This window comes from Magnolia sinica, chromosome 9, assembly GCF_029962835.1.
Source record: "Magnolia sinica isolate HGM2019 chromosome 9, MsV1, whole genome shotgun sequence".
Classification (NCBI taxonomy): Eukaryota; Viridiplantae; Streptophyta; class Magnoliopsida; order Magnoliales; family Magnoliaceae; genus Magnolia; species Magnolia sinica.
In genome coordinates, this window is record NC_080581.1 from 58,129,787 (window position 1) to 58,144,004 (window position 14,218).

Below are 14,218 nucleotides of genomic sequence, written 5' to 3' on the forward strand. Positions count from 1 at the left end.
TTTCAAGGTCCCAAGATGTAAGAAAACCAAGTGGAGAAGGAAGGAAGTCAAAAGAACAAGCGCAGAAAGCACAAAGACTGTGTTATCGAGAACCGTTCGATGACATCGAACATTGATCGATGACATCGAATTTATGAGGGAAAATTGAGTTAGTTGCTAGATGTATTGGGTGCTTTTCTCGATTAATCAAAGACATGTTCGATGACTCGAAGGAAGGTACTTGATGAAAGTGCCCTAGTTTGTCAATTAGCGTGAGTGTTGAGTTAGTTAGACTGCAGAGCCTCATAGGAAGATCAAATCAAAGTGTCTGTCTCAACCGGATGTGTGCAAGCTTGCCACAGGTAAATCTAAGCCTCACATCCCATTTCCCAAAACACCAGGTATATAAAACCCTTAAAACAAACTAGAATATCATAGGGTTTTTAAGTTAAGAAAACTTTTTTAAAATTAGAAAGTTCTCTAAGTTTTCTTGCTTTGTCAATTTTATCGATACACTTCTTGATAGAATTGACCTATGCTGTCAATGTCCTCGATGCTTAAACGATATCATCTAAATAAGGACAAATATGTCCAGGAAACACATATTTCTAGACAGATTTATCGATGTATCGATATAGCTATCGATATCATCAATATTTGAATCTCAAGTCCATCAAAGTTGACTCGATAATATCGACAGACAGATATCCGGCGTCCCTTTTTTTACTTAAGAAAATCACATGTGCATCAATATATCGAAGCCATTCTCGATACCATCGAAGTTCAAATCTCGATGACATCGGAGGGCTCTCGATATTATCGGTCATGGGCGCCTAGTCTTCTAGCAATTATTTCAGGGTTGTTTATCTGTGATCGAGGGTCACTCGATAGAATCGATATTCAAATATCGATGATATTGGTACGATTGCGATGGCATCGAACAGGGAGAAAAACTATCCAGCAAGCTTAAACGAAAATCCCTTGGATTTATCAATGCCTCCACACAGCTATCGATATTATCGACATTCAAATTCTGATGATCTCGAAGCTCCCTCAATCATTCTTATCAACCTGAAATATTTTAAAGCAAGTCTCTCTCATTTTCAAATGTCGAGGAATCGAACCTCGGATCAATGAAATCGGAGTTCGAAATCCGATGACATCGATATGAGTTTCGATTCCCTCGACTAGCTGTCAATTGGTTTCAAAAGCGTATGACATTTAAGTTTGTGTCATCGAGTGGATCGTCGATGCTATCGAGAGTATACGCTCGATGATATTGATCCTGCTCAATGATATCGAACTCTGTCATAAATGTGACCATTTTATATCCATTGAAACCTTTTACCTATATAAAGAGAGCTTGTCTATTGTTGTTGGTAAAGAATGAAGAGAGTGCTTTTGAGTATTTTACCTTAGATCATATACCCAAAGCCCTTTCTCTCAGGGAAGTTCATCCTCCAATCTACCCTCATCATTGATATTCAATAGAGTGGATTGGGGAATGAACTTATGCATTCAAGGATCCGCTAGCTACTACCTTAATGGCAAATCATTAAGCTGAGATGCCTTAAATGCATAATTGGAATCACTCTATCTTCCTTATAGGAAAATATTTTATAGAGTAGGATTTCGTCTTAACCTTGACCCAACCCGAAGCCTCGTATTGGTACATCATTTGAGTTGCGGATCAAGGAAGTCGAAGATTCTTCATCAACAAGGAGGAGAACTTCGTCAATGTGCTAAATGGGACTCATCCACTTATTTATAAGTTATTAGAGTCTAGAGGACTCTTATAATCATTCCTTTTTAGGATTGGGTCTAAGGTGTTTCTCACCCTTGCAAGCCCTCGTAGGAGGCCTCCGACGAGAGTGTACATGGTGGGTGCGTTGTGTTGACCCTTACTTTGTGGAGAGCATAAACGGTTAAGGTCTTGTGGAAGATCCTTGGCTAGTGTGCCTAAAAGTAGGTGCTATGTGTTGACCCTTGCTCGTGGGAGCATAAACAGAGGTTCCTTGTGTGGATCCTTGGCCAGTGTGCCTAAAACCCGGGTGCTATGTGTTGACCCTTGCTCAGGGAGCATAAACAATCAGCCTCAGTGTAGGTTTTAAAGGTTGAAGGTGAACCTGATTTAAAACCTTAGGTTTGAGGTGAACCGCTGTGAAACCTCCTTAATGAAATCTAGTACACTCAAGGGTTAAGTGCGGTTATCGGGAGTGGAGTAGACAAGTAGTCGAACCACCATAAAAATGACTGTGTTTGATATTGTTATTCTTTTGATTGTGTGATTTACTTTAATACTTTCATATCTGAGATCACACCTCACACACATACATAGTCATATCCATCATAAATTAGTTTGCATATTGTTCATTTCTTAAATAGTTTGTGATTGGATCCTCTACCGGGCTTGGAAACCAGTAGAGTTACTTTTGAGTAATTCTGATAAGTACAGTCTGTTAGGATTAGTGTAATAGGATTTTTAATAAATCATAAAAATTTTAAAAAGTCCTATTCACCCCCTTTAGGACATATTGGCATATTCCTACTTCAACTAAAGTGGTCCTCACCGCAATTTCACTCGATGACATCGAAGACTGCTCGATGGCATCGAATTTATTGAAGAAATTGAAACAACTCATTGGACCGTTTTGGACACATTCTCGATGACTCGAAGACCTGTTCGATGGATCGAAGCTTCGTTCGATAACATCGAAGGACGGTTCGATGATATAGAGGCTTACGCAGTGCGAAAGAGCGAAAAGGCACGACTTCCGGATTCAAACCCCTTCGATGACATTGAAGGTGTTACGCAGTGTTTACACGGACTATGTAAATTTGATATAATTTTGTAATTTTTGTGGAACTTGGCTTATAAGTAGGGGATTCCCAAGTTTTTTGAGGATATATTTAGGGTTTGGAGAAGTAGAGCAAGAGAGCGGAGCCAGTTCCCAAGAGTTCTTCTTCCCTTTTCCTTAGTTTTTCATGCTTTCTTCTAGGGTTTTAGTTCCAATCATATCTATGGTTGGTTAAACCTCTTAGCTAGGGCTAAGAGGTGAAGCTTGTAGCATGATGGGATATTTTCTATTACTTTGATTCATGTTTAAGTTGAACTCTCTTTGATTCTAGTTTGATATTTAAGAAATACTTTCAGTTTTTAATGGTTTATTATGACTCAAATTACAATAGTCTGTAATAGGTTTAAGTATCTTCTTTTCATGTATTGAGATTGTGAAATTAGGAAATCCTGTTGTTCACCATCGTCCCATGGCATGGTTGGGTGATGAAATCCCTTTTAATGTTCATGATTCTCTTATGTTTGGTTTAAGATTGGTACATCCTATAGTGAGCTGTTATCTCCTGGGCATGGTTTTGTGATGGAATCACTTCCAATTCTCACAACTCTCATCCATTGAGAATAGGTCAAAGGAAGTTCAAATTTGGTTTTACTGAGATATCTTCCAATTGGATAAGATGAGACTCTAATTCCAATTGTGTTTATTGAATTAAGCATAGATTTCCCTGATCTCTACAAGTGGATCCTTGGAAATCTTAGTTCCCACCTTTAAATTCTTAAATTTCCAATTAAACTTCACAATTAATTCCTCTACTTTCCTAATTTAGGTTAGATCTTCTCCTAGTTTTGATTCTAATTACTCTTAGAATAGACACACAAGATTAGTCCCTGTGGATTCGAACTCGGTCTCACCGAGATTATTACTACATCATGACCCTACACTTAGGGTTGTGAACAAATTGCACGGGATAAGATCTATCCAAAATTTGACTAGCCGAATTCCTGCAAAAATCAAAGTTTGCATTGTTGGAATTTGACCCAAACTCACTCGGGTTAGCTGAACCAAAACTTAAGGTGGCTGAATTTTTAACAAAATTTGTTATTTTCCTGGGCTTGAAGTTAAGTTAGCCAAGGAAGTTAAGCTGGCCGAATTCCAGAGCAAAAATACTATTAAAACCCAAGTTTAATGACCTTTTGAAAGTACATAAACTTAAGGTCTTTCTAGGGTTATACCACCTATGTTTTAACAAATATATGGGACAACTTGTCTTGAGCTTTGACTCTATCTTGAAATCGAGCATAAACTTCTTAAGAAGATGTGACAATCTTGAGTTGATCATGAGCCGATCTTGAGCTGATCTTCAGGCATGTAGATTAATTATGATTCCATACTTGTGATCTGACCTCAAAGTACTTTTGTCTTACGAAATTTGACAATTCATGTGTGTTAAACATAAAAGCACTTACAAACATGAATCCTGGTGTTAAGGAGGCCAATAGATGCATCAAAGCATTTACGCCCCTTTTTTGTCCTATAATATATAACTAATAAAGATACATTTAATTATCTGAGAGTCTAGTTTATTAGCTCGCAGATAATTGTTTCAAATAAAAATAATGCAACTAAATATATGAAGAGGTAAGGAGACTTACAAATTATTGGGAAAGAGGATAAAAAAATAGGATTGACTATGAAGAACAATTAAGGGTTGCCTACTAACTAAATAATAGGCTACAAAACAGTGAAACTCCATAAGTGTTTTGGAACATGCATAAAGATCAAGAGGGATTATGCTACCTCGAAAGACTATGGGAATTTTTCATTTCAGCCACACCATTTTTTTTTTTAGGGGTGTAAGTAAGATATTCAATGGGTGATGCCAACTGAGGCTAGATACTCATGAAATGGTTAAGATAAATACTTTGATGTATTATCAATTAAAAATATTAGATTTCATTTTGAAATAGAGTCTTAACCTTAGCATGAAGTGTTCTAAACATATTAAATATCTTTAAATAATTATACATCATAAAAACCCACGGCAATGGAAAAAATTATTAATAAAGGTATGAAAATATAAAAAATTATGCACATTGGGATCGTAATAGGACCTTACACATCAATTTCAAGAAAAGAGAATGGGGATGATAATTGATAAGCCTAGAGATATAGCTTGAGTGATATGTTACTAATTGACATGTCTCACAATCTAATAAAGTAACATATGATAACTTAGGAACAAATTTTCTAAGGGATTCTAAAGAATTGTGATTATTGTTAACCCCAAGTGTAGGGCCACGATATAGTAATAATCTCGGTGAGACTGAGGTCGAATCCACATCGACTAAACTTGTACGTTTTTTAAAGTAGCTAGAACTAGAAGAAGATCTATATCTAAATCTAGAATAATAGAGAGAGTAATTGTGAATAATGTAATTAAACTTGTGGATTTAAAGGTGGGAACTAGGGTGTCAAGGATCCCCTTGTAGCAATCAAGATGCTACCTTGATTCAGGAAACACAATTGGAATCAGAGTCCTATCTTATCCAGTTGGAAGAAGAGATAATCAAATATCTAAATTTCTCATTGAACTAGCCTCAATGGATGAGAATTGTGAAGATTTTGAAGGGATTCCATCACCCAACCATTCCCCAGAGACGATGACAAACAACAGGATTTACCAATCCCATAATCTTAAATAGGAAAAGAAGTTCAAAGCTATCGCAGTATCTATTGTAATTTGAGTCACAACAAACCATAGAAAATTGAAAATTTTCCTTAAAATTAACTAGAAATCAATGGATGTCAACATAAACATGAATCAAAGTAAAGTAAATATCCTAATTACGTTACAAGCTTCACCTCTTAGCCATAGCTAAGAAGTTTAGTTAACCGTAGACATGATTAAACCAAAATCTCTTAAATAAAACATGAAAACAAACTAAGGAAGAAGAAAAACTCTTGGCGATGACTCTCCACCCTTTTGTTCCACTCCTCAAACCCAAGATGATACCTAGGAACGTCCTAAGGACTCCTATTTATAGTTGTGAAGCTCCACCTTATACACCAATTTTTAATTTCTGCAATCCGATCGTGAAACCATCTCAATTTACGCAACTGCGTTACGCATCAGTCGGACCGAAGTTACCTTCGGTTGGACCGAAATTGAGTTTGAAGCTTGACAGGATTCTGTTTTATCAGTTGCATGATTTCGGTTGTACCGATCTTGGGTTCGGTCAGACCAAACTTAAGTAGTCGGTCGGACCGAACTTAGGTTGTTGGTCAGATCGAATTAATGTTCGATTGAATTGAATTAACTCCTTTTAGCGCTAGAACTTTTTGTGCACTTTTGGTTGTTCTGAATCCTCCCTTCGGTGGGACCGAATTAACCTTTTGTCGAACCGAATTAGCTTCTGAATTTCCTCATTGGTCGTTGGACTCTTTTGTGTGATTTCGGTCGGACTGAACTTGGGTTCGGTCGGACCGAACCTGTCTGTTTTCTGCCGTGGATTCTGCGTTCTTTCAAGTCCTTTTTTTCATCCATTATTCTTGATTTCCTTGAATCTTTAGCATATGAACTCTTCATTCTTAGTCTCCTAAGATCCATCCTTTGCCTTGTTGATTCTTGAGTATTAAATCCATGCTTTTAGTATTCTTTGCAATTCAATTTTTCAGATTCACCTTGCAACACAAACATGTATAAAATATACCATTAAGCATTGTCATGTTCCTAAAACCAAGGTATAAATAGGGGAAACTATGGAATATTTGACACTCAACAATTATGCCTTGTGTGCCACTATAGAGGAGTGACATTGTGTACATTAAAAGTTGTTCCAAAACCTTTTAGATCTAAATAGTATAGGTCATCCAACTCATGTCCTCCGCCAATCACTGTCTTCATTCTAAGGTTTTGAAATCAATAATACGAAGAACAAAAAGTTATGTAACAATTTAAATGTTTAGTCAATCGAGTTACAAAGATTAGGAAAAGAGTGAATTTGAAGACATAAAGAACAAATGGTAAGGAAATATTTGCACTAGATGTGACAACTCATTTTCCAATAACAATAGACAGTGAGCCATCAACAAGAAAAATACGAAGATATTTAATGGTTATATCAATTATCTTAAATAGAGATTAACCACCTATCATGTGATTGGTAGCCCCTTAATTAATTACCCAAGGTGATGAATTAGAGGATGTGGTTAGAGTATTACCTAAATTAATGAGAAAGGTGGTAAAAGAATAAAAAGATCTTGCAATTGTATTTCTACTGACAAGTTACTTGAGATATCTTCAGGAGATTGTCGCAAGGTTTCAAGTGCTTGCTGAACTGTCATGTGAAGAGGGGTGGCTTTTTGTGTTCTGAAGTAAATCTCAGTGTTTTCCAATAGTATGATTGGTCCTTTGACAAAAGTGATGACATTTCTCTCTGTGTACTAAATAGAGAAGTCATAATTTCTAGTTACATGAATCACACTACATCCACATGAATCACAATAGTAGTTAACAGACCATTTAGGCAATAATATAGGTTACTTAATATAAGTGATATGATTCTTGTAGAGATAAGACATAATAGTGGTAAACAAACCATATGAACAATAGTATAGGTTGCTTAATATAAGTTTATGAGTCATGTATAGAGAAGAAATATGCTTGATAATTTAGAAATAAATAAGGGCCAATAACATGTAAACAATAAATGGGCCATTAAAGAAATTTGGCCTATGAGGCCCACAATGATAGAAGGTCTATAATAATCCTAGCTCAGTTGTGATTAGGCGCAACTAGAAGTAGTAAATTGATATGTGAGTTATGATGGGCTAGCAAATCTAGAATTCAGTGAGCCCTAACGAATGGAGATGGGTCAATGATGTAAGTATATAAGTTTTAGCAATATAATACCAATGGATGATCAAAAATTGATTTAGACCACAACAACCTCTTCTATTCACAACAGCAGATCTCGACCTCTAGCAACAACTACCATAATACTAATGGAGCAACAAGGTATCATCAACCTCTAATCATTAAATAAAGCAAGCCTCACTCATCAGAAAATGAACAATAATCAAAGAAAGACCTCCCACATTAATCTAAAAAAGAAATCATGCCCCACTTGTCAGATTGCAGGTGAACAATGAACCAAAAAGTAACATATAGTTCATAGATGGTTGTACTTAGGCCATGATGTAGAAATCAGAGTCTCGGAAAGAATGTTCAATGATTTCTAGAGATTGATGAATGACTGATCTATGCAGAGGATGTGGGGAGCAATATCTATCGGTGATTAGGGATTCTCATGGTACACATACGATGCTCTAGTAAAAAAAATCTCAAAAGTGAGTTGTGTCGTAAGGGCTACCGGAGATCTGGCCTTACAAACAAAATCTAAGCCACAATAATCTAATCTCGTATGGTATCTTTATGCCATTGATAATAAAAACATTTCAAATCTTGGAAGTATAATATGTCCAACGACATATATTATTACATGGCCAATGAATATGCAATGGCCTAAATATACTAGCAATCAACAAAATTATCACAATTGATCTTTAATAGTCATGCATTAAATAAAAAACCACAGTTGTATATAACAAAAATCTATTGTGAAAAAAATATGTCATAGATCACCTAAACCTAACAAAGCAAAACACAATATGACCTCTAAGATCCGCAGCAACAATATCATAAAATGAGTGGTTGTGATGATGAAGTTACAACGAATGAGTTGGATAATTAGAACAATCGATCTTATTGTATGGTGAGTCGGAGGCAACAATGAACTGCTGGTGCAAGCAGACGGTGTTAATCTCAATATGCAACCAACAACATGTATTCGAGGATGGATAAGATCATATCGAACACCAACAATTGGCAGAATAAAGATATTCTAACTGATCCTGGAGGTGAAGAAGACCCATTCCATTAAGGGCCTGTTTGGCCAGGCAGATCCCACGGTATTAGGAGGGATGGGATCCGCACTATCCTGGGATGGGCACGACGAGCCAAATAGATCCGGTGAACTTGTCCCGGGGTATGAGCAATCCCGTGGATCTTAAGACAATCCACTGACATCACCATCATTACCTTGAAATTGATCCTATCCCTTAGTAGGATGGATTGGAAGGTAAAATCCCGGGATATGCACCGCGTGCCAAACAGACCCAGTGAACTTGTCCCAGGATATAAGCAATCCCATGGATCTTAAGACAATCCACTGACACCACCATCATTACCTTAAAATCCATCCCATCCCTCCTAATCCCATGGAATTCGCCTGGCCAAACAGGCCCTAATGGTTGTTAATGGTATAAAACCCAACTAGTTCTGCAGAGAAAATGGAATCTTCTTTATTTGATTAAATGAGTGATTAAGAGGTGTGTGTGTGTGTGTGTGTGTGTGTGTGTGTGTGTGTGTGTGTGTGTGTAATAGTGGAAAAGAGATGCAATCAACGCTTGTTCTATATGTGGTGTATTAGGGCTCTGATACATGTTAAATTTCAGAAAGGAAAAAGGAGGTATGGAGAGAGAGAGAGAGAGAGAGAGAGAGAGAGAGAGAGAGAGAGAGAGAGAGAGGTGATAAGGTTAGAAGCCTCAAAACCTTAATTTTATAATGCATCTAACCAATGTGTATTGGGCCTTGGGCCCTCTAACATGAGTTGGGCCCAAAGGTTGAACTTATTCAACTATCTACATAAACCTATTCAACTATACATAATTTTTATGTTTCAAAAGCACTAAGAAATGGGCTCTTAGTAATATAAATGCAACAATAATTTATATTCAAGTTTTTTTTTGTTTTTTTCAAAGAACTATCGTGGCTAAGATCTTTTAATATAATAACTCACTAGATCATGATGCATCAATGGGGAACCGAATTAATGGTTGGGATCATTGAACCATGGGTTTGCCTCTTACATATTAAGAACTTGAATATTATACACAAACCCTTAAGTTATAAAAACCCTCGACCACTTAAGGTAAAGAAAATTATCCACTCAAATACAAAATGAGAAAAGTTTTAATACTCTAACAATGTATGGACAATATGCAGGAACTTTAAATTACTTACAAATTATATGAGGTACTTAACAATGTACAGTAATACACATGAAATATGCATTGCATATAAAATTTTACAGATGTGGCAAATGCAATGCATTTTACGTGAAGGACAATTGGACCCATTTAGAACATAGGATTAGATGATAATGTAGTGTTGAGTGTTAAATATTGCATATTCTCCCCTATTTATATCTTGGTTTTATGAACATGATACTGCTTAAAGGAATATTTTATGCATGTTTGTGTTGCAAGGTGAATCTTAGAGCTTGGATTGAAAAGAATGCTAAAAGCATGGATTTGATGCTCAAGAATCACCAAGACAAAGAAGGGATCTTAGGAGACTAAGAACGAAGAATTCACATGCCAAAGATCCAAGGAAATCAAGTACAAACGAGGAAGAAAGGACTTGAAAGAACGTAGAATCTTTAGTAGAAAATAGGACATTTCGGTCTAATCTGAACCAACTTCGGTTCGACTGAAATTGCAGAAAACTTCCCAACAAGAAATAAGGATAATTCGGTCCAACCTGAGCCAACTTCACTCCGACCGAAGTACTTTTGTTGGAGACCTCGTTTGGAGTCGATCCGACGTAAATTTGACAAACTTTCAACATCAACTTCGGTCCGACCAAAGTTAACTTTGGTCCGACCGAAATCACGTAGAATTGTCCACCGAGAAAGTCCGATTTTCAATCTTAATTTGATCCGACCGAACCCAACTTCGGTTCGACCGAAGCATAACACGGAAAAGTTGTGGATTGCGTAAATTGAGGCGGTTTCACAACAGATTAGGAAAATTCCAAGTTGGTGCGTAAGGTAGAGCTTCACAACTATAAATAGAAATCCTTAAGACGTTCTTAGGGATCATCTAGGGTTAAAGGAGTGAAGCCAAATGATGGAGAGTGTTTGCTTGCCTCCAAGTGCAAAGGTTCGTAAGTAATATCCTGTGAATACAGGGTTAATCCCACAGGGAAATGGTTTATGAGAATGACAAATCAAATGCAAAACTAACTAAGGGAAACTAACCTATAAGAATTCTAATTAATGGATGTAATGATTTTGAGGGTTTTGTTTTTAAATGGAATTTAATTAAATTAAAAACAACATCCAAACTTCAAAGTTCCACATATAGGTTAATAACTCATAAATCATGACAATTTTGATAACACAATTAGGATTCGAGCAATATGGTCAGCCTAATAGGAAAATAAAACAATTCAAATCTTTTTAATAAATGACATGAGAGGTTAAAGAATCATGGATTTGCACCATTAACATATATTCTCAAGCACTAGTGATTACAAGCATCCAATATCCACTAGATAATGAATCAAACAATGTAGCAAGTTGAAAATATCTCCCATTTAGGAAATCTAATGATCCAGGTTAAGCCTATCTATCAATATGATCTCACATGATAGAAACATATGGATCTCACATGAGAATAAAAAACTCAAACCAAGATAGTTAATAACATGCATACAACATTCATCTCATCATTAAAAATAAATCAATCAATCATAACTTATGAATAATTAAATGTCACGCCCCAAACTCGGAAACGGGGCTCATAAAATTATCGATCGCCGAATCTGGCACTGACAGCCTCCGTAGTACCCCATTCTCGGCTCCCGGTACCCATATACCAGGTTCTAATCCTAGGATCCTATAAGGAGAATTTTCAACATTAATTTGATTCATAATAAGCATAACTATAAGCATAACCCATGAACAATAACGAGAATGTCATCACACAATCTACTATGATAAAAAAACTTAAGTACAATGTGCATAAAGGGAAATATAATATCAATAACAGAAGCTCCAGAAGACAGCTGCATGCTCTAATCTCAATGCTGCTGCTCAGCTACGACTGCGCCCTTACATCACCTGCACGCATCTATCGTGCATAAGCTTATAGAAAGCTTAGAGGGTGGTGAAAGTATGTGTGCAAAGTAGAAATGTAAGTATGCAATATCAGAGTAATGCGAAAATATGCTGGTAAATTTATGAATACTATCAGCTGTACCAAGGCTATGCGATGCAAGGTATGAATGCTATCGACCATATCAAAGTTATGCGATGCAAGGCATGACTAATGTTGGCCATACCAAGGTCATGCGATGCAAGGCTTATGTAGCCGAATGTCATATGCAAGATGCAATGCATGCATGTCAGTCCTTATCTGAATCCACATAACCATACAACTCATCGCTAGAGCATCAAATATCAGTATAGATCTCACTCTAGATAATCACCGGGGTTTAGTACACTCTACCCCAACTTGTTGTCCCTATCCGAGCATACAACTGGGTAAGTGGAAGAGACCTCACTATCCGCCTATTAATATTGGCCCCGGCTCATTGATAGCGGACGTATTTCTCAAGCTGGTCAAACTCAACTTAGATATTATCCCTTCACTCAGGCGGGTAAGGTCACACTCCCTCCAACCGACAACGACACAATGGGAGACGCAACCTACTGGCATACGGCCCTTGTGTGATCATGTATCCACTCGGTCTCGACGTTGGAGTCATCCTCTAATACCATCGGGTTTAGAGATTTTCACCCAAGGACATCTATGGCGCCCCGATGCTAGTAACAGTATTTTTTGTGTCCAATCCTGTCATCCACAATGTGCTTGTGGAGGCTATGACCCTTATGTCACTAGGGTATATAAAAATCATATTAGGGAAGTACGAGATGCATAAATCATACTATCTAATCATGCAACAATCCTGCGTGTACCGTGCGCTCATGTGGGCAACTCCTCCTACCAGGGAGTCCTAAAATAATCCACCAAATGGCATGTGCTATGATCAATCACTCCTCATATTAAGCATACATATGATGCGCATAGGCATGGATCGTGAAACTATACTAAGCATGTTATATGATGATGATGAACTCTCCTCCTATCAAGGATGGGCCTAAATGGCCTACTCATATCAATAATGGGCCTAACGATAGGCCTTAGGGAGGTTCATTATGCAGACATTTTACCATCATTGCTCTTACAATGTCACTACGTGAAAAATGAAAAAAATTGAGGGATTTAGAGACGGTTCTGGACTGTCTCTAAAATTTCTTGGTTTAAAGACGCTTTAGAGATGGTGTAAACCATCTCTAAAATTTTAGACGGCCCCTGACCGTCCTTAATATTGTCTTAAAAATTTGAACATCCATAAATCATTTAAGACAGTCGTTGACCGTCTTATATGGGTCATCTGAGACGGTCATTGGCCATCCGCATTAAAGACAGTCATTGACCGTCTTATATGCGGTCATTGGCCGTCTTTTACTTGCAATCGGAGACTGTCAAAGATCGTCTCTATTAGAGACGGTCCTTAGCCGTCCTACAGCCCTGTCAAAGACTGTCTCTATTAGAGACGGCCCTAGACCGTCTCTATTAGAGACTGTCAAGGACCATCTTTATAAGAGACGGTCTTAAACCGTCTTATAGCCTTATCAAAGACCGTCTCTATTAGAGACTGTCCAGGACCGTCTCTATTAGAGACTGTCAAAGACCGTCTCTATTAGAGATGCTCCTAAACCATCTCTAATGCTCAATTAAGCCACTCGAAAAAATTATGAATTTCAAAAAAAAAATAGTTAAGAAGCTTAGAAAAATAATTAACAATGTTTAAGAAAACTTTAAATTTTGAAAAAAAAAAACTGTTGATAATTTTGAAAAAAAAAAAAAGATTTCAATAAAAAATGATATTTTGAAAAAGAAAATTTAAAAAATTTAACAAAATTGTGAAAATTTTGACAAATTGAAAAAATATATATTTTTTTAAAAAGAAAACTAGATTTTGTATTTTGACAAGAAAAATTGAAAAGTTATATATAACAAAAGTGAGATTAAAAAAATAATTTAAGAAATTAAACAAAATTGTGAAAAATTTGACAAATTGAAAAATATATATATAGTTTAAAAAAGAAAATCAGATTTTGTATTTTGACAAGAAAAATTGAAAAGTAAGATAACAAAAGGGAGATTTCGATTTTAAAAAAAATGATATTTTGAAAAAGAAAATTTAAAAAAATAAACAAAATTGTGAAAAAATTGTTAAATTGTAAAATAAAAAATATTTTTTAAAAAGGAAAACTAGATTTTGTATTTTGATAAGAAAAATTGAAAAGATATATAACAAAAGTAAGATTTTGATGATGTGTTGTATATCCATGCCGCCCATATGTTTCTCCAAACCATTTTTTGGCCGGGTATAAAAAATTGTGTAGATTTAAATCTTAAGTAGACCACACCACTGGAAAGAATGATAATATACTAGCTCGCCATTAAAAATTTTAAAGAGCCCATCGTAAGGTTTTAGTAATGTTTATTTGCAATCCAACTTGTTG